Genomic DNA, 27661 nt, shown 5'->3' on the forward strand with positions numbered 1-27661 from the left:
CAAACAAACTTGGTGGGATTGATCCAGCTGTATAGTTTATGAATATGTCACAAACTTGTTCAGAAAAGTGATCAACAGGCCAGTGGAATGTTGACATTGATCTCTACAGAAGACGAGAAACCAAAGGCTGAGACGTCGTGCATCAGCAAATCAGAACCTAGTTAGACCAAGCTGACAGGGCTGGGCACCATGGCTTAAGGAGAGTATCACTCTGAGTGGAAGTGCAGTGTAGATTTACTGAAGTGATACTTGGATTCCAAGGCTTAACTTAAGAAGAAAGATTAAACAGATAAAGTGTAAGAGTCAGAACATTGAGGTGTGATAACGGGGAACACTTTTATACACAGAAATGGGTAAAGTTTGATAAAGTTCCACAAACAGCGATTGATTGGAAATCATTTGCGAGTTTTAAATCTGAGGTTAGTAGATTTTGAATGAAAATACTGAAGGATTATGAGACAAAGACAGGGATTTGTCATGATGATGAAGATTACCATGATTTGGGTGGATGGTGGAAGAGGCTCAAGAAGCTAAATAGCCTCCTCGTGTTCTGATGATGATGTAACCATGGCACCCTTATTCTCTGCAAGGGCAACTCCTGTTGTGTTTCTGGTTATTTGTCAGAACCTGGCAGCAAATTAGTGACTGGAGTCCTGGCCAGAAAATTATCAGTATGAAGGACTTCGCCGGTCTTAATGTGTTTCACAGATGATGAAATGACACAGCCAACATTTACTAATCCTGATAAATATTGGGATAGTTTGATGGGATCACTTGTGATGCAGCATGATTAGCATGTCTGATGATACTCCAACTATTTTTTAAGTGTTGCTGTTGTCTGCACTCAGTCCGGTGTTTTCGTGGATTACTGAGCAAGTTTTACTTGAGTCAGGGGAAGCAGCTCACTTCACTCTGTACTGTTTGTCTTCCTGTCTTTAACTGTCCAGTATTATTTGAGCATGCCCTTCTCGGGGAGACAAGCCAGTTTCTCTCCATTCACCGTGGAGATGGTGTAATAGTACATGGAGGAGGAGGAGCTGCGTGCACAGCACCAGGTGTCACTCCTTAGGCTGCGAGGACAAGCCTTGAAGGAAAAGCCCAAAACAGAGCTGGCCTGGTTGGAGCCCCAGAAAAAGGGAGGCGCTGACCTATGCAGCGATGTGAAGCTGAAAAGCCTTTCAAAAATGTGATGTTAGAATGTGCAGCTCCTTCCAGTAATCCTTTCCAGAGAAGGGAGGAAAACCGGAGTCTTTTCTCATTGCAGTGACCCTGTTGTCCAGAATCTAGGTATTCACACCATCATTCCCCATAACACTGTTGTGGATTTAGTAGAATGAAGTCAATTTTGATTTTTTGTTTCAGATTTTTAAATTCGTTCTTTGAATTTAGATGTTTCCGGTAATGCTGGTATTTGTTACCTTTCCCTCATTCTCGAAATGGTCACGGTGGTGAGCTGCCTTGAGCCACTGAAGTCTGCTGGGTAAACATGAACATATCAACCCTCACGTGCTGTTAGGTTTGGAGCTCAGGGTTCTGTAGCAGACTGATGACAGGTCAGGCTTTTCAACATTTTGTTTTTCACTGGATGTTAGCACTGCTGGCAAGGCCAATGTTGTTGTCCCTTCTTCATTGCACTCTTGCCCTCTCTCCTGCACCTTCTCCCTCCCCCTCTATTCCCCTCTCTCGCCCTCTCTATTCCGCTCTCTCCCCCTCTCTATTCCGCTCTCTCCCCCTCTCTCACACGCCCCCCTCTCTCCCCCTCTCTCTCACGCCCGCCTCTCTCTCTCCCCACTTTCCCCCTCTCTCGCCCCTCTCCCCCTTGTCTCTCCCCCATCTTTCTACTCCCCCTCTCTCCCCCGCTCATTACCCCTATCATTCCCCCTCTCACTCCCCCCCAGACCCATCTCTCACTCCCCCTTCTGTCTCCCCCACTCTCTCACCCCTCAATCCCCGTGTTATTCTCTCCCCCCCTCTCTCGACCCCATCCCTCTACCGCCTCTCACTCCCCCCTCTCACTTCTCCCTCTCTCCACATCTCTCTCCCCCTCTTTCTCTCCCCTCACTCCCCGTGTCATTCTCTCCCTCTCTCCCCCACTCTCTCCCCTGTCTCATTCTTCCCCATCCTCCTCTCTCGCGCCCTCTCTCACCTATCATTCTCACCCCTCTCCCCATATCTTGCTCCCCTCTTTTCGCCCGCCTCTGTCCCTCTCTCCCCCAGCCTCCCCTCCCCTTCTCTCTGCCCCCTTTGTCTCCCTTTCTCTCGTCCCCTCTCTCTATCCCTCTGTCTGTTTCCCCCCTCTCTGCATCCCCCTCTCTCTCCCCATCTCTCTACCGTCTTTCTCTTCCCCCCTCACTCCCCCCCACACTTCCTCCTCTCACTCCTCCTCTCACTCCCCATCTCTCTCCCCATCTCTCTCACCCCTCACTCCCCGTGTTATTCTCTCCCTCTCTCGACTCCATCCCTGTACCGCCTCTCACTCCCCCCTCTCTCTACCTCTCTTTCTCACCCCTCACTCCCTGTGTCAATCTCTCCCCATCTCTCTCTCCCTCTCATTCTCCCCCTCCCTCCTCTCTCGCCCCCTCTTTCCCCTATCATTCTCACCCCTTTCCCCTATCTCGCTCCCCTCTTTCGCCCCCCTTCTGCCCCATCTCTCCCCCAGCCTCCCCTCCCCTTCTCTCTGCCCCGTGTCTCCCCTTCTCTCGTCCCCTCTTGCTCTCCCCCTCTCCCTTCCACTCTCTCTCTCTCCCTCTCTGTATTTAACCCTGTGTTGTCAATTGATCTCACAGCTTCCGATATATTGTTTTCAAGGCTCCATCCGTTGCCACATCTTATATTTGCTAGTATCCTTTTCAGACTGTCCTTCAGCCACTCAGTGACATCCCAGACTCTGCAACCAGGGAGGCAGCGTGCCAGCTGGTGTCGCATCTGCACTGTCACAGACATCTGCCTGATGCCCGAACAATGCAATCCCCTTATCACTATTGTTCTCCACTTCTTTTGTTTTCCTTCATTAAATTCAGAGAAGGTTCATTTAAACTCGGAAGCAACAAATGTAACTTTTCGATTTGAAAATGGAGGGAGGCAGAAAACAGGGCCACTGCTGAAATTCTGTCCAATCAACAATGTTAAGCCTTTTCATCGTTCTGTGGTTCCTAACATTGATACATTTCCTGTACTATAGTATTGAAGTATTTCAGGGGGTGCGTGCTGCCTTGTTACGGAAATAAGAATAAACGATATAGTTCTCCAAAAATAACTAGTTGCTTTCATTCAGAAAGTGGTTGCTGGTTCCTCTCGTGGCGGCCAGAGGGGATCGCTCTCCCTCACCTCACGGCCCTGGCATGAGTCACCTGTTGCCTCCTCTCGCTTCCTCGTTGTCAGACTTTCCCCGCTGGTTGTGGCCATTCTTTTTGTGACGATTCTTTTTGTGACGTCACTGCGCAGCCGCTTGCGCCTTTGCGTTATTCAGGGCATTGTGAGAATGTCAGAAATAATAGAATGTACAGGGACAGGAGCAAAGTGCCCCAGAGAGAAAAAAAATCTGCTGCTTGTACAGTGACACTGGGAGGCCAGCAGAGGGCGGTATTATAGAACATAGAACAATACAGCACAGAACAGGCCCTTCGGCCCACGATGTTGTGCCGAACTTCTAACCTAGATTAAGTACCCATCCATGTACCTATCCAAATGCCACTTAAAGGTCGCCAATGATTCCGACTCTACCACTCCCACGGGCAGCGCATTCCATGCCCCCACCACTCTCTGGGTAAAGAACCCACCCCTGACATCTCCCCTATACCTTCCACCCTTCACCTTAAATTTATGTCCCCTTGTAACACTCTGTTGTACCCGGGGAAAAAGTTTCTGACTGTCTACTCTATCTATTCCTCTGATCATCTTATAAACCTCTATCAAGTCACCCCTCATCCTTCGCCGTTCCAACGAGAAAAGGCCGAGAACTCTCAACCTATCCTCGTACGACTTCCTCTCCATTCCAGGCAACATCCTGGTAAATCTTCTCTGCACCCTCTCCAAAGCTTCCACATCTTTCCTAAAGTGAGGCGACCAGAACTGCACACAGTACTCCAACTGTGGCCTAACCAAAGTCCTGTACAGCTGCAACATCACTTCATTATATCAGTTTAAAAAATGAGGGACTGACAGTGACAGAGAGAGTCAGATACATTTCTTCATCAAATGTTAATTAATTCATTGAGTGATCAACTCACGTTAACACGTCTGGTAATATTGGATCGACACCCTCACTCCCAGGCCCCCCCTCCCCTGTCTTGGGTAGTTCTTGTGCAGGTCGTCCTCTTCCTAACAACATTTGCAGCTCTTGGATTGGTTGTGCTCCTTACTCTGATATCCTCCTCTTTGCAGTTCCTGCTGAGGTTCATTTTACAGTCTGCTACCATGCACCCAGAAAAACGTAAAGTCTCACACACTCTCATTACTAGGAAGAAAGTTTGAACCATAAGCATTCATATTACCTATGTGGTATTTCAATAATCCCATGCATTGCTGAAATCATCTGGACGATGGGCTGATAGCCGAGAAATGGGATTTGAGTGTGTGGATCTTCATTGTCTGCCAGGACCATTCATTTACATGTTTCCCTGTGAGCTATGAGGAACAAATGAACACAAGAAATAGGAACATGAATCTGGAATTCGGCTCCTCGACTCTGCTCCGATTTTTAATACAATCATGACCGATCTCATCTATGAAGTGCTTTAAGAGGTTAGGAATAGCAAACATTAACTCCCACATTGCTCAGGTCCTCGATAATTCGCCACGATCGTACTAGATCTATGCAGACCCCATCTCTCTGGCACTTCTCTTTGGAACATCTGGGTAACATGGACACCTACATCAGACTTCTGTATATTGGCTTTAGCTCTGCCTTGAAGACCCTCAGGCCAACAAGAGTCATCGACATTTCTGAGTCTTTCCTCACATCGAGAACTGGATCTTTAACTTTCTGACCTGCACATCACAATGAATGAGGGTAGCTAGAAACTCCTCCTCTTCAATAATACGCAATACTGATGCCCTTCAAGGATGTGTACTCAGCCCCCTTCAATATTTTTTACCCTCTTTTGAGTGTACCGCCAAATTCAGCTCTCACTCCATTTACAGATTTACTAATGACACCACGATAGTGGGTAGGTCTCAAAACCGACCTAGATTACACCTCCTCCCACCCTGCCCCCTGTAAAAACGCCATCCCATATTCTCAATTCCTTCACCTCCACCGCATCTGCTCCCAGGCAGACCAATTCCAATACCGAACAACCCAGATGGCCTCCTTCTTCAAAGACCGCAATTTCCCCTCAGGCGTGATTGACGATACTCTCCACTGCATCTCCTCCACTTCCTGCTCCTCTGCCCTTGAACCCCACCCCTCCAATCGCCACCAGGACAGAACCCCACTGGTCCTCACCTTCTACCCCACCAACCTCCAGATATCGTATCATCCTTCGTTATTTCTGCCACCTCCAAACAGACCCCACCACCAAGGATATGTTTCCCTCCCCTCCCCTACAAGCGTTCTCGAAAGACCACTCCCTCCGCGACTCCCTCGTCAATTTCACACCACCCACCAACCCAACCTCCACTCCCAGCACCTTCCCCTGCATCTGCAAGAAATGTAAAACTTGCGCCCACACCTCCCCCTCACTTCCCTCCAAGGTCCCAATGGATCCTCCCATATTCGTCATGAATTCATCTGCACCTCCACACACAATATTTACTGCATCCACTGCACCCGATGTGGCCTCCTCTATATTGGGGAGACAGGCCGCTTCCTGGCGGAACATTTCAGAGAACACCTCTGGGACACCCGCACCAAACAACCCAGCCGCCCTGTGGCTGAACACTTTAACTCCCCCTCCCACTCCGCCAAGGACATGCAGGTCCTTGGCCTTCTCCATCGCCAGTCCATGGCAACAGACGCCTGGATGAAGAGCACCTCATCTTCCACCTAATAACCCTTCAACCAAAAGAGATGAATGCAGATATCTCCAGCTTCCTCATTTCCCCTCCCCCACCTAATCTCAGTGCCAATCCTCAGACTCAGCACCGCCTTCTTGACCTGCAATCTTCTTCCTGACCTCTCCGCCCTAACACCCTCACCTTAACCTCCTTCAAACTACGCATTCCCAACGCCCCTCCCCCAAGTCCCTCCTCCGTACCTTTTATCTTAGCCTGCTTGGCACACCCTCCTCACTCATGAAGAAGGGCTTATGCCCGAAAGGTCGATTCTACTGTTCCTTGGATGCTGCCTAACCTGCTGCGCTTTTCCAGCAACACATTTTTCAGCCCTGATCTCCAGCATCTGCAGTCCTCACTTTCTCCTACAGGAAATAGAGCTTACTGACATAGTGTAAAGACAACAATCTTTCCCTCAATTTCAGCATTGGGAACTGGCCATTGACTTCAGGTATTGGACTGAAGGACACACACTGCTCTCTGTCATTGGTGCTGAGTTGGAGGTGATGGACAGCTTCAAGTTCCCAGTAATAAATATTACAAATAATCAGTCTATCCATGTCAACTCTACAGCCAAGTAAGCACATCAATGCATCTGCCTCCTCAGACGGGGAAGAAAATTTAGCATTCTGGCAATGACTCTGACCAATTTTAACATTGCACCGCAGTAAACATTCTATCCAGACACTTTGTATGGTAACTGCTCTGGCCGTACTGCAAGAAATTGCAGAGTTGCGTGTACCTAACCCAATCCATCACGCAAATCACATTTCCTTCCATTGACTCGGACTTGGATTCCTACTGCTTCAGGAATGCAGCCAACACAATCAAAGGCCCCTCCCCCCACCGCAATGCTCTTTCCCAACGTCTTCCAACGGACAGAAGATGCAAATGTTTGAAAATACGCACCAATGGATTCAGGAACAATTTCTTCCGTACTGTTATCAAACTTATGAATGGACCTGTCATATATAGAGTTGATCCTTCTCTGCACCTGTTAAAAAGCTGTGAAACTAAATTAAACTGATGCCCTTATGTAAGGTATGATGTGTACTGAAAATAATGCAACACAATTTCCCCACAGCGCTGGAACCGACGTGACAATGTCAATGCATTAGAATCCATGATCGAGAATTAACTCCTTTACAACAATCCCGTTTTCATAGTGTTTCCCATGGTGCAGGTATCCTTGTGTCTTTCTGGTTGCATTCTTAATTAAAGACTTGTCCTTCTAGAAAGCAAAGTTGTGGCTTAATTGTTCCTGGGAAATGTGCCATGATTTTCCAAACTTTCAAAAGCAAATGGAATCTCTCTCTCCCTCACCATGCTGACATGGACTTGGCTGTGTCTCAGTACTTTTGCAGACACACTGACATTTGAAATATTCGCCCACGGACAGAATGCACACCTTTCCTTCCAGATGAAAAGGCCAATGATATTCAGAGCGGCACGGATCAAGTAACTATCACATCTGAACATGAAGTTCAATTTGAATTTCTCATCTGCAAATCCACCCTTTCAGTACCTTACAACAGAGCACACAAGTTACCACTGTTAATACAGGATGGAAATTCATAAGACAATTGTAGTATTAAACTGTAGCTTCCTTGTTCCTCCAAAGCTTTAAGCCTCAGTCTCACAATTTCTCTCTTCTGTGAACTGAAATCCAAACCAATCCCCCCACTCCTTTCCTCCACACCCAGTTCTCACACACTCTCTCTTCGAATTCAGTTTCCTAGCTCCTGATGAGAACCATCCTGCATACACTGCTTCCTGCAACTCTGGCCAAGACCCATCTTACTAAAATGAGCCAAATTAGAATTCTAATTGCAGGCCCATCCTTGTCCCTTTCCATAACAACTCTGAATCTTCACAAAAGAGTTCTGATCATTTTCTGCAAAACGCTGCACCACTGATAGTCTGACCACATGTCAGGGTAGCAAGAAAAGGGCCATTCTTCTGGGTCCTGCTCCCAGAGGGATGAAGCTGCTAATGATAGATTAATTCCTCACACCCACAGCCTCCTTCCCAGGCACTGACCAAGACTGCACATACTCCCACAGTTGCCAGCACTGCGACCGTGCACTGGTCTCCCCTCCTACAGCACGTGCTCCCGATCATACAGCAGTCCGAGTGATTGACAGCAGCTGCTGCCCAATATATCAGAATCCCTACAGTATGGAAACAGGCCCTTCGGCCAAACAAGTCCATACTGACCCTCCAAACAGTAACTTACACAGACCCATGCCCACTAACTAATGTAACTAATACTGTGGGCAATTTAGAATGGCCAATTCACCTGCCCTGCACATCTTTGGATTGTGGGAGGAAACCCGCTCAGACACGGGGAGCACACGCAAACTCCACACAGACAGTCGCTCGTGGCCGGAATCTAAACCGGGTACCTGATGCTGTGAGGCAGCAGTGCTAACCACTGAGCGTCTCTTTCGAGTGGAGGGGGCGTGGCTGGAGGACTGGGTCAATGGGATTGTTAACAATGAATGAATGCGGAGGACACTGGGGGATAGACAGGTCATTGAGGGACAGGAGCAGTGCAGCAGCAAGAGGGGATCCTGGACAAACTGAGCAATGGGAGAGTCTGACAGGAGAGAAACTACAGGAAGGTTCTGTTTGGAGGCTCAGGCAGGGACAGCTGGGAGACAGTATGGCCTGGTGGCTTGGGCAGGTTTACTAATCAGCCTCTTCAAAGATGCTGTTACTCAACTCTGAGCCTGATCCTCCTAGTCCAGAGGTAAGGACACTTACACTATTTCCTGGTGGGCAAGGGATACAGGGACTGCCTTTCAAAAGGAACTCACCTGTGTTGGTGACATTAACAGGACTCAATACAGACTCACTGACAAAATGCTGGTGTACTTAAACTTCATCCAGAATATTAACAGCTATAACTGGGCAACGCAGACCCCAATGTACAGAGTTAAATCCTGGATACTAATAACAGCTTTGTGCACGGGAAATCATATCTCATGAATTTTACTCAGTTTTTTTGAAGAAGTATCAAAGAGGATTGCTGAGGTCAGAGCATGGACATGATCTACATGGATTCAGTAACGTGTTTGACAAGGTTCCTCATGGGAGACTGTCAGCAAGGTTAGATCGCATGGAGTACAGAACTGGCCCGAAGGTAAAAGGCAGAGGGTGCTTTTCAGGCTGGAGGCCTGTGACCAGTGGAGTGTCACAAGGATCGGTGCTGGATCCACTACTTTTCGCCATTTATATCCATGATTTGGATGTGAACATAAGAGGTATTATTAGTAAGTTTGCAGATGACACCAAAATGGGAGGTGTAGCAAACAGTGAAAAAGATTACCTCAGAGTACAAGGGGATCTGGATCAGAAGGGTGAATGGGCGGAGGAGTTCAGTTAAGAAAAATGCAAGCTGCTGCATTTTGGAAAAGCAAACTTTAGCAGGACTTATACAGTTTATAGTACGTTCCAGGGGAGTGCTGCTAAACAAAGAGTGCTTGGAGTGCAGGTTCATCGTTCCTTGACAGTAGAGTAGCAAGTAGATAGGATAGTGAAGGCGGCAATTGGTCTGCTTGTCTTTATTGGTCAGAGCATTGAGTGTAGCGGTTGGGAGGCCATATTGTGGCTGTACAGGACATTGATTCGGCAACTTTTGTAATATTCCATGCAATTCTGGTCTCCTTCCTATCAGATGGATGTTCTCAAACTTGAAAGGGGTCAGAAAAGAATTACAAGGATGTTGCCAGGGTTGGATAGGCTGTTTTCGCTGGAGCGTCAGAGGCTGAACGGTGACCTGAAAGAGATTTTTAAAATCAGGCCGGGATTGGTTAGGGTAAATAGACAAGATATTTTCCCTGCGGAGGGGGGAGTACAGAACTAGGGGGCTGAGAGGGGAGGGTAGGCAGAGAGGGGGTGGGCGGAGGGTAGGAGAGGGTGGGTGGATCGAGAGGGTTGGGACAGAAATGGGTGGGGACAGAGAGGGGGGATAGAGAGGGGAGGCACAGAAATGGGTGGGGACAGAAAGCGGGATTAGAGAGGAGGGGAACAGACAGGGGGATCAGAGGGGGCGACCGACCGACGGTTGGGGGGGCGACCGACAAAGAGGGGGAACAGACTGAGGGGGGGGGCAACCGATGGAGGGGGGAAAGAGACGGGTGTGCGACCGACAGGGGGGCGACTGACAGAGGGGGCACAGACCGAGGGGGCAAAAGATGGGGGGACAGACCGACAGATTGTGGGACAGACCAACGGGGGAGGGACGACCGACGAGGTGGGTGAGCCGACAAAGGACTGACCGACAGGAGGGGGGGAACCAGACAGAGTGGGGGGAGGCAGGGGGGAACAGAGAGGGGGAAGATGGAGAGTTATTTTATAGATCTACAACTCAACCCTGTTCGTGTTTTCTCCTCCTCACCTTAATTTCCTCTGAAGGGCTCAGAACAACTGCATAGTTCCTGGAAAGTGGAGTTTCAGGGAGATCAGGTGCTGAATGTGGCATTTGGGACACTGACCTTTAATGGAATGTGCTGGTCAATAAATGGACTCTGGTTTGATTCCACTGTCTGTGTGGTATTTGCACATTCTCCCCGTGTGTCTGCGTGGGCTTCCCTGGGTGCTCTTAATTTCCTCCCACAATTCCAAAGACATGCAGTTTAGATGGATTAGCTTTGGGTAATGGTAGGTTACAGAGTTAGGGTGGAATGCTGTTCCGATGGTTGGTATGGTCTCATGGGCCGAAAGGTCTGCTTCCACACTGTGGGGATTCTGTCACTGAGTATAGGGGTTAGGAGGTCACGTTGTGGCTGAGTAGGGCATTGGTGAGGCCAGTTTTAGAATACTGCATTCAATTGTGGTCTCCCTGATTTCAGAAAGATGTTATCAGAATAGGACTCAACCTCTTAATGGCAAGTTCCTGGGAATTGTTGACAAACAAACAGACCATGCAGTGTAGGTTGATTGTTCCTTGAAAGTGTGGTTGAAGGTAGACAGGTCAGTGAAGGTGGTGTGCTGTATGCTAGCTGTTATTTGGCAGTGCATTGAGGATAGGAGTTGGGAGATCATGTTCCGGTTGTACAGTTTATTGGCTCGGCCACTGTTGGAATCCCCAGACTGCTTTCAATTCCAGTCTCCCTGTTACAGGAAAGATGTTGGGAAACTTGCAAGAGGTCAGAAAAGTTTTACCTTGTGGTGCCAGTATTGGAACATTTGAACCATAGGAAGAGGCTGAATAGGCTGAGGCTATTTCCCTGCAGCACTGGACATTTTAGGTGGCTTTATCGAACTTTATAAAATTATGAGGAGCAATGATAGGGTGACTAGTCATGGTTTCTTTTTTTTCCCAGGGTAGGGGAGACCAAACAAATGTGAATCTTTTTTCCAATGTGGAAATGACAAATTCTAGAGGAGAGATGGCAATTTTAAAGGATGTGAAAACCGAAACACCTGAAGATGCTGGAAACCAGGAAGAGAAACAGAAGTTACTGGAAAAGCTTAGCAGGTCGAGCAGCATCTGTGAAAATAAATTAGAGTTAACGTATCTGAGGAAGGGTGACCAGACCAGAAACTTTAACTGATTTTCCTTCACAGATGCTGCATGACCTGCTGAGCATTTCCAACAACATCTGTGCAAGTTTAAAGGAAGTTGTTTGGAGTATATACCTGAGAGTAACTTTATAAAGTGCGAGTCAGACCACATCTGGTGTAATGACAGAAGTTTTGGTCCCTTTATTTAAGGAAATATGTCATTTCATCAGAGGCATTTCACAGAAAATTGACTGCGATGATCCCTGGTTTGCAGGGATTATTTTTTAAGAAAAGACTGAAGAAGGTGGGACTCTACTCATTGGATTTGGGAAGAATGAGAGGGGATCTCATTGTGACATGCAGGATACTTAAGGGGTTTGACAGGGTAAATACTGAGTAGATTAGATTAGATTACTTACAGTGTGGAAACAGGCCCTTCGGCCCAACAAGTCCACACTGCCCCGCCGAAGCGCAACCCACCCATACTCCTACATTTACCCCTTACCTAACACTACGGGCAATTTAGCATGGCCAATTCACCTGACCTGCACATCTTTGTGACTGTGGGAGGAAACCGGAGCACCCGGAGGAAACCCACGCAGACACGGGGAGAACGTGCCTGAGGCGGGAATTGAACCCGGGTCTCTGGCGCTGTAAGGCAGCAGTGCTAACCACTGTGCCACCGTGTGATGGTTCCCATCATGAGGGAGTCTGGAACCAGATTCTGAGTCAGTCACGGAATCATGGGTTCTGTTTTGGATTCGTCAAGTTTAAGGCAACACCGACACGAATCAGGGGTTTCATTAGCAGTGGAGCTGGAATGAGGTGGAGATCAGCAACATTTTAAGAGATTGGAATTCCTGGTGTTTGTAATTGTGTAGATGTCTGATCAGAAGGTTACCTTGGGGTCAGATATGACAGCAACATTGTGAAGAGTGCGGTTCTGCCTCAGACAGTTCCCAGGGAGAGGGAGGGGCTCAGCAGTAAGGGAAAGTAATTTGTAATAGCAACTGAAGGCAATGGGTTTAATCATTGCAACGGTCCGTTGTCGGAAATTGCAGCCAATCGCGTAGTGGGAGTGTGATGAGCAGTTTGATAACTGAGTAATGGAGAGGGATGATGGGGAGGGAGAGCTGGGCACTGTCAGTGTACATGTGAAACCTAACACGGTGCTTTTGGACAATGTCACCTCCTGGCAGTGTGTAGGTGAGAAACAGGACGGACCAAGGCGAGATCCTTGAGGGACACCAAATATAAGGAATTCAGAAAGGAAAGGGAGAGTCGGGATGGAGCAGGTTTTCCAACAACAGTGGGGTCAAATATTAGTTTGTAGCAGAATGGGAGAGAAGGACATAACCAGAAAAGACAGACAGGTAGAACAAGGAACAATATGTGATTTGGTGAGGGGGAGTGATGAGGAGGAGGAGCAGCCCAACTCCAAAAGCACTATTCCTACATTACTGACATCACCCAACCCCACCCTAGTCTCAGCTCATTGGCCGAAATACTCGTCCATCCCTGTGTTATCTCCAGACTTCATTATCCAAACACTCCTGGCCAGCCTCCCATATTCAACTTACATGTAATCTCAAGAGTATCTAAAACCCTCCTGCCCAAGTGCTCACTTGTACCAAAACTTGTTGATCCATCAAAAGGCTCCTATTAACAAGCAACAATTTAAAATTCTCACCCTTGATGTAATTCCTGGCTGTGAACATCCCCGTCTCCCTGCACCACACAACCTGTGAGACCCCGACAACTCATTTTCTTTCAGACTCCCAACGATGAGTTTATTCATTGCTTCAATTGTCTGGCTGTTTCTACCATTGCCAAGGCAACACGGTCTGGAATTCCCACCCTAATGCCCTCAGACCTGCTTTCCTCCTTTAAGGTATTCCTCAAAACCTGCTTATTTGGCAATCCTTTTGATCACCTGACCTAATATCCCCATCTGTGGCCTTATGTCAGAAGTTCTCAATAGTATTTCTGCGGATTTATAAACATGATAAAAAAAACAAACTGTTGTTGATTTGCACATACATTGTGAACTCTTCACTGTCGCTGAGTGAATAATCTAAAACAGCTCTTACCCAAACACATTGTGGGAGCACCTTCACCACACGAACTGCAGCTGTACAAGGAAGTCAAACATCACCTTCTCCACAGGCAATGGGGCTTTGGCAGTGATCAATGGTCTCTGTGGAGGGAGAAACACACAGTTGATATTTCAGGGAGTGCAAAATGCATTATAGGGAGGGAAAATGGTGCAGAATTTGGATTTTGAAATTTGTGTTTTACAATGTGCACTAAGTTCTATAAAACCTCTCATCCCATACCATGAAAATTTCCTCCTCTTCCTGGTCAATATGTCTTTCCTTTCCCCTGCCCTTCACCTTCACACATTTCCAATGCCTTGGCCACAACAACACTGTGCTGTCAGTGAAGTTTATCATGTGGTTCAGTATTGTACCACCCCTCATTCACTCCGATTGGTTGAAGGACCAACTAGCACCTCTAGCCCCCGTTCCCCCACTCTTATTGGTCCTGCGCTGACATCAATAATCCGAGGCCCATTGTGTGCTGGAGCATGCTCAGTGCTTCCTGCTTTTGCTGCTGTTCATCAGGTATGAGAGAGAGAGGGCTCATCCCTGTTTCTCCTGATGTCAGACAATAACAACAACTACCTGCATTGTATGGAGCCTTTCACACTGACAAATCTCCTAAAATGCTTCATGAATGATGGAAACGTTGATTAAAGAGAACGATTTTTAGATACATCTTTAAGGTGGACAGACGGGGTTCGGGAGGATATTCCAAAGGTTTGTGTCCTCGGCAGCTCCAATCGTGGCGTGATATAGGTGGGCAACAGCTTACAATGGAAACGGTTAGTGGCTAACCATAGGTTAACAACCTCATGTCGTAGCCCCCTACCCCACACATCAGTTCTTGTTCTCACAGCCTGCCATTACACACTACCTATGGTTAGTCACTAACAGTCTCCATTAACAACTAGTCACACTCCCCCAGCCAGATCGTTATTCTTTATCCGACTGTTCCTCTCACTCTATCCCCACCTATCCTTTACTCCTTTTATCCTCCCCCCACACTATCTTCTGCACATAAACTGACTTTTTTTTCTGAGTAACATCTGTTCTGTGGAAGGGACACCGGATCTTAAACTTTAACTCTGATTGCTCCTCACAGATACTGCCAGACCTGCTGAGCTTTTCCAGAACCTCCTGGTTGTTGTTTCTGATTTACAGCATCTGCAGTTCTTTTGGCTTTAATTTACTGGGAGTTTGTAATTCAAGTCCAACAGCCTCTGTCCCAGTCTCTGCTGTCTCTCCCAACCCCAAACAGTGACACTGCACCTGCACAGCTCATGTTGTCTTGCTGGCCACACACCTCATTCAATCCCATTGGCTGCAGGACCACACAGACTCTCCTCCCATCGGTCTGGAGCTGCTGTCAATCAGCCGGGCCCCATTGTGATGAGAGTGGAGGGCTAATCCCTCTCTCTGCCCTAGGATGAGCTTCATCATTCACAGTGAATGGGGCAGTATCACAGAGCACAGGGGCTGGGGGCTATTCAGCCCATTGGGGCTGTACTCTCTCCCACTGGAGATGCTGCAAATATGTCCCAGGTCCCTCCCATGTGCCCACAGACCCCCAAATCTTTCCTTAAAAAGTAAAATTCCAAGTCTGTTTCAGAATACCTGCTGAATCTGTGTCGTTCAGACTGTTCCAGATGCTCAGAACTTTCTGAGTAAAATAGTGTTCACATTTTCACCTTGTATTATTTGCCAATTACTTGAAAGTAGTTACTAAAGATTGTGAAAGTGTTAACAATTCCTCTCTCTCTCTCTCTGCAAATTCAAGACCTTGGAACCTAATCTGCACCAGATCGAAATCACTGCTTCACCTTCTCAGCTCCAAGGATAATTATCTGTGCTACAGCTAGCTCTCCACAAAAGAGAGGAATGCATCTTAATTTATTAAGATCAAAGAAACAGACCTTCGGTCCAATTCGTCCGTGCCAACGAGGAATCCTAAACTAATGGATTCCCATTTACCAGCTATTGGCCTGCATCCATCAAAACCCTTCCCTTTCATGTACCCAATTGGAAGCCTTTTAAATGTTGTGATTTTATCAGCCTCCACTACTTCATCTGGTAGCCCCTCCCATACACACACCACACTCAGCTTGAAAACGTTGCCATTTAGATCCCTTTTAAATGTTTGCCCTCTCAACTTAAACCCGGGTGCTCTAGTTTTGGACCCACCTAACCTGAGGAAATAGGACTCCGGCTGCTCACCTTATTCACACCCCTTTGGATTTTATAAATCTCCATGAAGTCACCTCTCAGTCTTTGACTCAACAGAGAAAATAGCCCCAGCCTATTCAGCCTCTCCCTGTAGCCCAAATCCTCCAATCCTGGCAACGTTTTTGTAAATCTTGTCCAAACCTTTTCAAGTTTCACAACATTCTTCCCAGAACAGAGTAATTCAAACTGAAAACAGAATTCCAGAAGTGGCTTAATCAATGTCCTGTCCAGCCACAGTATGACGTCCCAGCTTCTGTAATCAATGCATTGACCAATAACGGAGAGCATTAATGGAGTCCCATTTGCCAGCGGTTCACCCTTATCCCTCTAAATCCTTCCACTTCATGTACCCAATCAGATGCCTTTTAAATGCTGCAATTGTACTAGCCTCCACCCCTTCCTCTGAGAGTACATTCAATACATGCAATGCCCTCAACATGAACAAGATGCCCCTTAGATCCCTTTTAAATCTTTTCCCTCTCACCTTAAGCCTGTACCCTTTAGTTCTGGACCCACCGAACTTGGGAAAAAGTCCCTGACTGCTCACCTTATCCATGCCCTTCATGATTTTATAAGATCACCGCTAAGCCTCCAACCCTCCAGGGAAAATACTCCCAGCCTATTCAGACTTTCCCAATAGCTCAAACCGTCCAATCCTGGCAAAGTCCTTGTAAATATTTTCTGAACCCTTTCAAGTTTCTCAACATTATTCCAAGAACAGGGAGATTGGAACTGAAAACAGAATTCCAGAAGAGCAGTAATCAGTGCCCTGTACATCCACAATATGACGTTACAACAGCTGCATTCAATGCATTGACCAATAACAGGGTGCGTACCAAATACTGCATTCACTACCCCTGCCTACCTGTGACTCTACTTTCAAGGAAATATGAACCTGCACTCCAAGGTGTCTTTGTTCAGCAACGTTCCCCAGGACTTTACCATTAAGTGTATAAGTCCTGCCCTGATTTGCCTCTCCAAAATACAACAGCTCACATTTATCTAAATTGAACTCCATCTGCCATTCCTTGCTCTAATGGCCCCCTGCAAACTCATTTACAATACCAAATCATTAAAATGAATGACGAAACAAATCCAGAAATAAACATCCATTTCTCTGAGTTTCAATGTGCTCTGTGTAAATCTTTCCCAATGACTCTGTACAAGAGAAAGGCTGTACATGCGACTGGCTGCACCTAGCACCCTCCAAAGCTGGTGGCTCCACACGTGTCCAGTGAATTTTTGCCCCAAATAAAGATTTAGATTTAGATTAGATTTAGATTAGATTACAGCGTGGAAACAGGCCCTTCGGCCCAACAAGTCCACACCGACCCGCCGAAGCGAAACCCACCCATACCCCTACATTTACCCCTTACCTAACACTACAGGCAATTTAGTATGGCCAATTCACCTGACCCTGCACATCTTTGGACTGTGGGAGGAAACCGGAGCACCCGGAGGAAACCCACGCAGACACGGGGAGAACGTGCAAACTCCACACAGTCAGTCGCCTGAGGCGGGAATTGAACCCGGGTCTCTGACGCTGTGAGGCAGCAGTGCTAACCACTGTGCCACTGTGCCGCCCACTAATGGCGGCGCGCACCCATGCCTGCAGCCACACTGAGGCAATTCCCCATTTACTGAAAACACGAGACTGGGACGTTCAAATTTGTCTTTTCCGATGTGCACATTTTGTTTGTAAAACCTCTACGCTCATACAGAATCTCTCTCACCTCCTGCGGTTCCACACAGACCTGGTGATTTTTGCGGGTACCTATTCTCTGCCTGGTTACTCGTTTGTCCTTAGTGTATTTGTACAATCACTTTGGATTCTCCTTAAACCTATTTCCTAAAGCTATCTCATGTCCCCTTTTTGCCCTCCTGGTTTACCTCGAGTATACTCCTACTGCCCCTATATTCCTCTAGGGATTCACACTAAAACAGCTCTCTGTACCTGCCATATGCCTCCTTCATTTTCTTGACCAGGCCCTCAATTTCTTTCGATAGGCAGCATTCTCTAGACCGAGCAGCCTTGGCCTTAATAGGAACATATTGTCTGTGTACTCTTGTTGTCGCAGGCCTATGGAAGCAATGGCAGATGAGGACAGAGAAGCAATCATTCTCAGTAAAGAGGTAATGTTGGGAAAGATAACAGCCGAAAGGTAGATGGGTCTCCTGGCTCTGATGGAATGCATCCCAGGGACTAAAGGAGATGGCGGGGGTGGTGGTTTGAGGGAGGGGTGTGGTGAATAACAAATAGACTCGTGATAATTCACTACAATTTGTTGGATTCTGGGATGGTTTTGACAAACTGCAAGCTGGAAATGCAGTGCCACTATTTTTCAAAAAGGACTCATTAGCTTAACTTCTGTAGTGGAGAAAATGCTTGAATCTCTCAAGGAAGTAGTGGTGAGATATCTGGGTAGAAAATGTCTCATTGAGCAAACACAGCATGGATTCATGAAAGGAAGTCAAGTTTAAGTATTTACTGGAATTATTTGAGGATACGACGAGTGCGTTGAACAAGGGGGAACTCGGTGGATGTGGTGTATCTGGATTTCCAGAAGGTATTCGATAAGTTGCCACACAAAAGGCTGCTGTATAAGGTAAAGATGCACAGCATTATGGGTAATGTATTATTATTGATACAGGATCGGTTAACCAACAAAATGTAAAGAATGGGGATAAATGGGTGTTTGGATTAGTGTTGGCACGACAACTGTTTGCAATTTACACAAATGTTTTGGAGTTGAGGACCAAGTGTAAGGAGTCAGAGTTCACATTTGATACAAAGATGAGGTAGAGCAATGTGTGCAGAGGCCACTGTCAGTCTGCACAGGGATACATATCAGTTATGTGGGTGGGTAAAGATCTGGCAGATGGAGTTCAATGTTGGGATATGTGAGGTCATCCATTTTGGTCGGACTAACAGCAAACTGGATGATGAAATGGTGAAAACATGCAGCAGGCTGCTGTACAGAGGGAGCTGGGTGTCCTTGTGCATGAATCACAGGAAGTTGGTTTGCAGGTGCAGCAGGTAAATAAGGCAGTGAAGGGAATATTGTCCTTCATTGCTAGAGGGATGGTTATGCTGCAGCTGTACAGGGTGCTGGGAAGGCCACACCTGGAGTACTGTGTACAGGTTTGATCTCCTTACTTCAGCAAAGATGTACTGGCACTGGAGGGGGTGCAGAGGAGGGTCACTAGTTTGGGCCTGGAGTTGAGAGGGTTGGCGTATGTGGAGAGATTGAGAAAACTGGTTCTCTTGTCATTGTAATTTAGAAGAATGGGAGTTTGGATAGGAAACAATAAAATTATGAAGGGAGTAGATAAGATAGAAGTAGGGAGGCTATTTCCACTGGGGGCAGGTCAAACAACAGAGCATTACCTCAAAATAAGGGGGAGCAGATTTAGGACTGAGCTCAGGAGGAGCTTCTTCAGCTAAAGGTTTGTGAATCTGTGGAATTCCCTGCTGAGTGCAGCATTTGACGTTATCAACTTGCATGCCTTTAAGGCAAAATGTAGATTTGTGAACAGGAAAAGAATTAATGGTTATGGTGAGAGAGCAGGAATGTGGAGCTGAGGCCATGAGAAGATCAGCCCTGATCTTGTTGAATGGCAGAGTAGGCTTGAGGGGGCAGGTGAAAGTTCTTGCCTTGTGCCATCAAAATTGGCCTTTGTCCAATTCAGATCCTTAACGTTTAGATCTGATATATTATTTTCTGTAACTATTTTAAAAATAGTAGAATTATCAGAGAATCACAACAGTGTGGAAACAGGTCATTCAGCCTATCACATTGATACTGACCCTGAGAGCCACTTAACCTCCCGCTGTAACATTGCATTTCCCAGGGCTACCCAACGTACACATCCCTGAACACTGTGGGCAATTCAGCCAGGACAATCCTCCCAACCTGCACATCTTTGGACTGTGGGAGGAAACCAGCGGAACCAGACGAAATCCATGCAGAAACCCCTAATAAGATGATCATCCCTTTCTTATTTCCGAGTTCCACCTAAATAACTTCACTGGGCGTACTCCCAGGAAGATCTTCCCTAAGAAAAAGCATAATGCTATCTCGAATCAAAAATGCCACTCCGCCTCCGTCTTGTCCCCCTTTCCAGCCTTGCTACAGCATCTGTACCTTGGAACATTAAGCTGCCAGTCCTATATATCCCTGAGTGATGCCTCTGTGATTGCTATAACATCCCAGTGCCATGTTCAAAACCATACCCTGAGCTCATCTGCCTTCCCTGTCAGGTCTCTTGCATTGAAGTAAATGCAGTGCAACTGCTCAGTCCGACCTCATTCTGTGCCTTGCCCTTGCCTGCCTTGACTATTTGACTTCTGAACTGTACCAGCCTCAGACATATCTCTTTCCTCACTATCTTCTTGGGTTGACATCCACTCCCTCACTGGTTGAATGCCTCCCGAGTATCACCCGCAAGTCTCCCTGCCTAGATATTAGACACCTTCCAATTCAGGTACAATCCATCCTTCTTATGCAGGTCAACTCTACTCCAGAGGAGATCACAATGATCCAAAAAACGTGAATCCTTTTCCCCTGCACCAGCTCCTTAGCCACTCATCCAGCACCTCCTCCTCCTCTGCAATATGGACATTTTTAAAGATGTCACCGTTTATTTCCCCACATTCTATATCTCCCATGTACTTCTTCACAGTAAACACTGATGCAAAATACTTGTTTCCGAACTCGCCCATCGCCTGCAGCTCCACACAATGGCTGCCTTGCTGATCTTTGAGGGTCTCTATTTTCTCCCGAAGAAGCCTTTTGTTCCTCATGTATTTACAAAAGCCCTTTGGATTATCCTTAACCCTGTTCGCCAAAGCTATCTCACATCCCTTTTTTGCCTCCTGATTTCCCTCTTAATTATACTCCTACTGCCTTTATACTCAAAAATTTTTTGGATTGGAATAAATACAAAATATAACATCCTGACAAAACAAACGAGGGTAGGACTTACACTCAATAAAAGTACGGCCTTGAGTAGTGACATGGGAACAAAGAGACCGAGCGGTTCACATCTTTGAAGTCTGTGTTACATGTAGACAGGGTGGTTAAGGTGCTTAGCACACTTACCTTCATTGTTCAGACCTTTGAGTACAGGAGTTGGGACGTTATGTTGAGGATGTACAGAACGTTGGGGAGGCCTCTTCTGGAATACTCTGTCCAGTTCTGGTTGCGCTGTTATAGGAAGGATATTACTAAATTGGAGCAGGTTCAGGAGAGATTTACCTGCATGTTGCCATGAATGGAGGGATTGTGTTCTAAGGAGAGGCTGGATAGTCTGGGAATGTTTTCACTGGCGCGCACGATGTTGAGGGGTGACCTTATTAGAGGTTTATAAAATCAGAAAGAGTGTAGATAAGGTGAATAGCCGGGCGAGAGAGGGATTCAAATCTCTGGGTGCATTCATTTTGAGAGGAAATGAGAAAGGTTTGAGAAAAGATATTAGGATTTTAAAAAGAAAATTATACGTGTGAAATGAACTTCCAGAGGAAGTGGTAGCTGTGAATACAATTACAATATTTAAAAGACATTCAAATAAGTACATAAATAGGAAATATTTGGATGGATGTGGACTAAGCGGAAGCAGGTACAATTCGTTCAGTTTGGAATTATGGTTGGCATGGACGGGTTGGAACACAGGGCCTTTTTCCTTGCTGTATAACATTATGACTCTAATCCTCACTAACTCTAAATTCCTCCATCCTCAACTCTCCCGATCACTGTCACTTCATCCAGCCTCACAACTCTTCCTTATTTATATAATTCCTCACCAGCCACAGAACACTCCCTATCTCATGTCCTCCAGTTTCTCAAATCTCTGCGATATGTGCCTTTCTTTAGTTCCAGCCTTGAGGATGCCCTCATTCACTCATACTGGTTGGAGGACAAACTGGTACGGCCTGGTCCTCCAGTACTGCCCTCTGCCCCCTATTGGCCTGCACTAACATCAATCATCGGGCCCATTGTGAGGTGAGTGGTGGGATCCTCCCTCTCTCTGCTCTGGGATAAGCTTCAACATTCACACTCAATGCGGCAGTATCACGGAGCACAGGGGCTGGGGCTATTCAGCCCATTTGGGCTGAACCCTCTCCCTCTGGAGATGCTGCAAATCTGTCCCAATTCCCTTCCCATTTGCCAATGCCCCCCAAATCTTCCCTTAAAAAGTAAAATTCCAAATCTGTTTATGAATAACTGCTGAGTCTGTCCAGCTGCCATTCAGACTGTTCCAGATGCTTGGAACTTACCGAATAAAATAATGTTCACATATTCACATATTATTTGCCAATTACCTGAAAATAGTTACTAAAATTGTGACATTGTTCACGTTTCCACTCTCTCTGCAGATTAGATATCCTAGAAACAAATTTGCATCTGGTCAAAATCACTGCTTAACCTTCTTATCTCCAAGGACAATTATCTGTGCTTCTGCTCGCTCTCCTCAAAAGAGGAACACATCTTATTTTCATTTATTAGTGTCATAGAGATGTACAGCACATAAACAGACCTTTGGTCTAATTTGTCCATGCCAACTAGGAATCCTCAACAAATGGAGCCCCATTTGCCAGCTATAGGTCCATACCATTCAAAACTCTTTCTATTCATGTACCCAATCGGATGCCTTTCAAATGTTGTAACTGTATCAGCCTCCACTACTTCATCTGGCAGCTCATTCCACACATACACCACATACATAGCTTGAAAACTTTGCCCCTTAGATCCGTTTTTAATCTTTGCCCTCTCAACTTAAGCCCATGTGATCTTATTTTGAACCCACCTACCTGGGGGGGAAAGACCCTGGCTGTTCACCTTATCCATGATTTTATAAATCTCCTTGAAGTCACCTCTCAGTCTTTGACTCTTCAGGGTATTTCACCCCAGGCTATTCAGCCTCTCCCTGTAGCCCAAATCCTCCAAATCTCGCAAAGTCTTTGTTAATCTTGTCTGAACTCTTTCAAGATTCACAACATCCTTTCCAGAACAGGGAATTTCGAACTTAAAACAAAATTCCTGAATGGCTTAATCAATGTCCTGTCCAACCACAATTTGATGTCCCAGCTTCTGTACTCGATGCACTGACCAATAAATATAAGCATACCAAACCCCACCTTCACTAGTCTGCCTACCTGCGACTCTACTTTCAAGGAACAATAAACCTGCACTCCATGGTGTCTATGTTCAGCAACATTCCCAAGGACTTTCCCATTACGTGTACAAGTCCTGCTCTGAGATGCCTTTCCAAAATCCAACAGCTTACATTTGTCTAAATTGAACCCAGTCTGCCATTCCTCGCCCCAATGGCCCATCTGGTCAAGATACTGTTGCATTCTGAACTAATCTTCTTCATTGTCCACTACACCTCCAATTTTGGTGTCTTCTGTAAACCTTCTGACCATATCTCATATTCACATCCAAGTCATTTATTTAAGGACCCAATATCCATTCCTGCAGGACAATGCTGCTCACAGGCCTCCAGTCCGCAAAGCAACCCTCCATCACCACCCTCTGCCTCCTACCTTCAAGCCAGTTTTGTATCCAAATGGCTAGTTCTCCCAACATTCCATGTTATCTAACCTTGCTAACCAGTCTGCTTTGTGGAACATCGTTCAGTGTCCATATAGACAACGTCCACAGTCTGCCTTCATCAATCAGCTTTGTCACATCTTCAAAAAACTCAATCAAGTTAGAGAGAGAGAATTTCCCACACATAAAGCCATGTTAGCTATCCCTGATCAATCCTCGTCTTTCCAAATACATGTAAATCCTATCCCTCAGAATCCCTTCCAACAACTTACCTACCACTGACGTTAGGTGGACTGTTCTCTTGTTCCCTGGCCTTTTCTTACCACCTTTTTTAAATAATGGCACCCATCTTCCAGCACCTCACCTGTCACAAACAATGATATAAATACCTCAGGGAGGGGCACTGCCATCACCTTCCTAGCTTTCCACAAATTTCTGGTATACACCTGATCAGGTCCCAGGGATTTATCCACCTTGCTACTGTTTAAGACATCCAGCACTTACCCCTCTGTAATCTAGACACTTTTCAAGTTATCACTATTTATTTCTCCAAACTCTCTAGAATAGAATAGCATAGTAATTCTCCCACCTCCTGTTGTTCCATAGATGGCCTTGTTGATCTTTAACGGGTCCTATTCTCCGTCTGGTTATTATTTTATCCTTAATGTATTTGTAGAATCTCTTTGGATTCTCCTTAAACTATTTCCTAGAGATATTTCAAGTCCCCTTTTTGCTCTCCTGATTACCCTCGAGTATATTCCTGTAAAAACGTGATTCTGTCCTCCCAATTCCTCCGCCTCTGCCATATCTGCTCCCAGAAGAAGCAATTCCACTCCAGGACATCCCAGAAAGGTTTCCTCTTTCAAGGACCGGATTTCCCTCCCACTTGATCAATAATGCACTCCAATGCATATCCTCCACTTCCTGTACCTCCGCCTTCCCCCCACCCCTCCAACCACAATAAGAATTTAATCCCGCGGTCCTCGCCTGCCACCTACTAATCACCATTAACCTCTGCTATGTCCGCTACCTACAGTCAGACCCCACCACCAGGGATATATCTCCCTCCCCAGCCCTTTCTATCTTCCGCAGAGACCATGGGATCTTTGGTGCTGATGTGCTGCCCTACGGATACCTCAGTCACTCACCCTGCCAAATGGCCTAGTGAGATTATCAATAGATGGATAATCCAGACACCCAGATAACGTTCTGGGGCCCAGGGTTTGGATTCCGTCACGGCAGAGAGTGTAATGTGAATTCAATAAAAATTTGGAATTAAGAATCTATTAAAGACCATGAATCCATTGTTGATTACTGCGAAAAAAAAAAACATCTGATTCGCTAATATCCTTCAGGGAAGGAATCTGCCATCCTTACCTGGTTTAGCCTACATATGACTCCAGACCCACAGCAATGTGACCCTTTACTGCCCTTTGGGCCCAGCCAGTGACACCCTCATCCTGTGAATGAATAACAAAGAAGGTCAAGTCTTGTACACAACCATACTATTCTTACAGAGAAGTGATCTCTTAGTAAATTTGCTTCTCAACTCCCTGCTGACTATTGGGGAAGGGGGGGGGGGGTGTGGGGAGGGGGTCAATAGTACCATCCCAATAAGGAGATCATCCCTTTCTTATTTCTCAGTTCCACCTGTATAACCTGCCTGGATGTACTCCCAGGAATACCCTCTTGAAGCCCAGCTGTAATGTTATCCCTAATCAAAATTACCTCTCCCCCTGCTCTGTTACCCCCTTTCTATCTTTGCTATAGCATCTATACACTGGAACATTAAGCTGCTGGTCCTATCCATCATTAAGTCATGCCCCTGTAATTGCTATAATATCCCAGTGCGATATTCAAACCCATACCCTGAGCTCCTCTGCCCGACCTATCGGGCCTCCTGCATTGAAATAAATGCAGTGTAACTGCTCATTCTGTGCCTTGCCCTTGTCTGCCTTGACTGTTTGACATCTGAACTGAACCAGCGTCAGACTTAGCTCTTCCCTCACTCTCTCTCTGGGTTTACCCACATTCCTTCACTGGTTTAATGCCTCCTGAATAGCACTAGCAACTCTTCCTTTCCAGTGCAGGTACAATCCATCCTTCTGATGGAGGTCAATTCTACCCCACAAGAGATTCCAATGATCCAACAATATGAACTCTTCTCTTCCGATGTCATTGATACCAACAAACAACAGCCTCCCCTCAAAATGGTTATTCTCCCCTTTAAGAATATTCTGCTCCCTCACTGAGACATCCTTATACAAAAATTACACATTCAAATAATAAACCTTACACTCATCAGGTCATCATAAAAGGATTACATTACACATTGAAGGTTTGGGGAGACCTTTTGAGAGAATGCAATGATTCAAAGGAGAATTTTTAAGCAGCAAATGGGACTGATCTGGAACACAACACTCACTCACACGCAATGCGAATATCCAGGTCCTGATATATACTGAGTAATTCAATCAGAGTTTAGCAGAACATTTACTGAGATTACCATCTGAATGTCCACCTGTAATATCCTGTAATACAAGTTTATAAAATCTGTCACTCTCAGTTCAAGTTAGAAACTCACACCATCCCCTCCTCGTGGCCCAGGATTACTGTACATATTACCCTTGAGGATAACAGCAGTCAACTCAGGGGGAAATCTGCGGGTTTCTGGGAGATTCCAACTTGAGATCTCATGTGACTGAACACAGCAGTTCTTTGACACATTGGAGAAAATGATCCAAGCGTCAGTGAGATATGGGGAATAAGAATTACTTTCTTTTCTTTCATTCCGTGCTGCCGCTCTGCCTCATCAATAAGACATGGGTGTGAAAGGCTAATGCCTAACGATGGGCAAGTTGTCTCCATCCTGACCAATGGGGAGGAAGATCCTCCCAATCACTCCAAAGTGTATCCCAAAAAAGATAGCAACTCTGTCTGCTTCCCACTGCCCAGTGCTCCCAGTAAATGTTTGGAAGAATGGGAAGAGGGGATATCTCCTAGAAAAGGCATAACTGTAAAGGTCTAAGAGGATTATGAAAAGAGAGAGATGTACAGGAGAAGGGGGCAACAAGTTGCCAGATGGTGTGTAACTTGGGAAAATGGGAAGTTGCTCATTTTGGAGGAGATAATTAAAGAACAAAGTACTATTTAAATGGTGGAAACTGTAGAAAGCTGCACCACAAAGGGACCAGGGGTAATTGTTCAGAAAACACAGAAAGCTACCACACAGTTACAACAGGGAAGGGGTTTCAGTAGCAATAGAGCTGGGGTGAGGTGGAGAAAAGCAACTTTTAAGAGATTGTGATTGTGTGGATGTCTGATCAGAAGGTCACCTTGGGGTCAGATGTAACAGCAATATTGTGAAGAGGGTCATTCTGCCTCAGAGAGTTCCCAGTGGGAGGGAGGGGCTCAGTAGAAAGGTAAAGGTAAGGCAATGGGTTTAACCGTGACAATGTTTTATTGGAGGGAATTGCAGCTAATCGAGTAGTGGGCATGTGATAAGCAGTTTGATAACTGAGTAACAGTGGAGTAATGGAGAGGGATGATGGGGAGGGAGAGCTGGGTATTGTCAGTGTACATGTCAAACCTAACACTGTTTTTGAATGATATCACCTCCTAGCACTATGTACGTGAGATACAGGAGAGACCAAGAATAGATCGTTGAGGGACACCAAATGCAAGGAATTCAGAAAGGAAAGGGAGAGTGGAGATGGAGCAGAATTTTCCAACAACGGTGAGGTCAAATATTAGTTTTTCACAGAATGGGAGAGAAGGACATAACCAAAAAAAGACCAATAGACAGAACAAGGAACAATATCTATGAATTGGCGAAGGGGGGTGATGAGGCGGCAGCGGAGGAAAGAGTTGGAAAGTGAGTTTAGTGAGATTAGAGTAAAGGGTCAAGGTGAGCTCTGATAAGGCTTGACAAGAGACTGGAGAAAGATGTAGGTTTAGGACAAAAACCAGGAACATCACGTGAGGCAGTTTGGCTCAGTGGGCTAGTGGGAGGGAGAGAAGCAGCAGATCGGATTATCTCAGTCTTAGTGACAGAGAAACTCCATGTGCTCCTCACTCGTTGTTGGAGGGGAGGATGGAGGAGACAGGATGATGGACAGTGTTTTACAAAGAAACAAAACCAGGGTTAGTGATATTTAAAATGAGTGAACAAACCTGATGTTTTCAGCTTTTATCCAGAATATTAAAACAAATGACTGAAGTCCTGGTTCGAATCCCATCTTGGTAGATGGTGGAATCTGAATTCAAGAAAAAAAAAGT

General features: G+C 46.1%; 2 long non-coding RNA genes across 5 annotated transcripts in view; both read right to left on the minus strand.

Annotated features, from left to right (window-relative positions):
* The window catches only part of LOC148139494 (uncharacterized), a 1679690-nt gene that overhangs the window by 485426 nt on the left and 1166603 nt on the right, over nt 1-27661 (minus strand). For all 3 annotated transcript variants that reach the window (XR_015753554.1, XR_015753552.1, XR_015753553.1), the window contains exon 4: nt 4494-4626. This is a non-coding gene — a long non-coding RNA (uncharacterized LOC148139494). The remainder of the gene's footprint in view (nt 1-4493; nt 4627-27661) is intronic.
* On the minus strand, nt 6245-27640 carry LOC148139497 (uncharacterized). 2 transcript variants are annotated; one of them, XR_015753556.1, is made up of 5 exons: nt 27557-27640; nt 24761-24843; nt 20933-21037; nt 13596-13702; nt 6245-9775 (listed from the first exon to the last, which is right to left on the minus strand). It is a non-coding gene; the product is annotated as an uncharacterized LOC148139497 (long non-coding RNA). The 2 variants fall into 2 exon arrangements; XR_015753555.1 differs by lacking the exon at nt 20933-21037.

The sequence above is a fragment of the Chiloscyllium plagiosum genome, unplaced genomic scaffold (assembly GCF_037043375.1).
Source record: "Chiloscyllium plagiosum isolate Xiang-an unplaced genomic scaffold, Cpla_swu_hap1 HiC_scaffold_38, whole genome shotgun sequence".
In the NCBI taxonomy this organism is placed as follows: Eukaryota; Metazoa; Chordata; class Chondrichthyes; order Orectolobiformes; family Hemiscylliidae; genus Chiloscyllium; species Chiloscyllium plagiosum.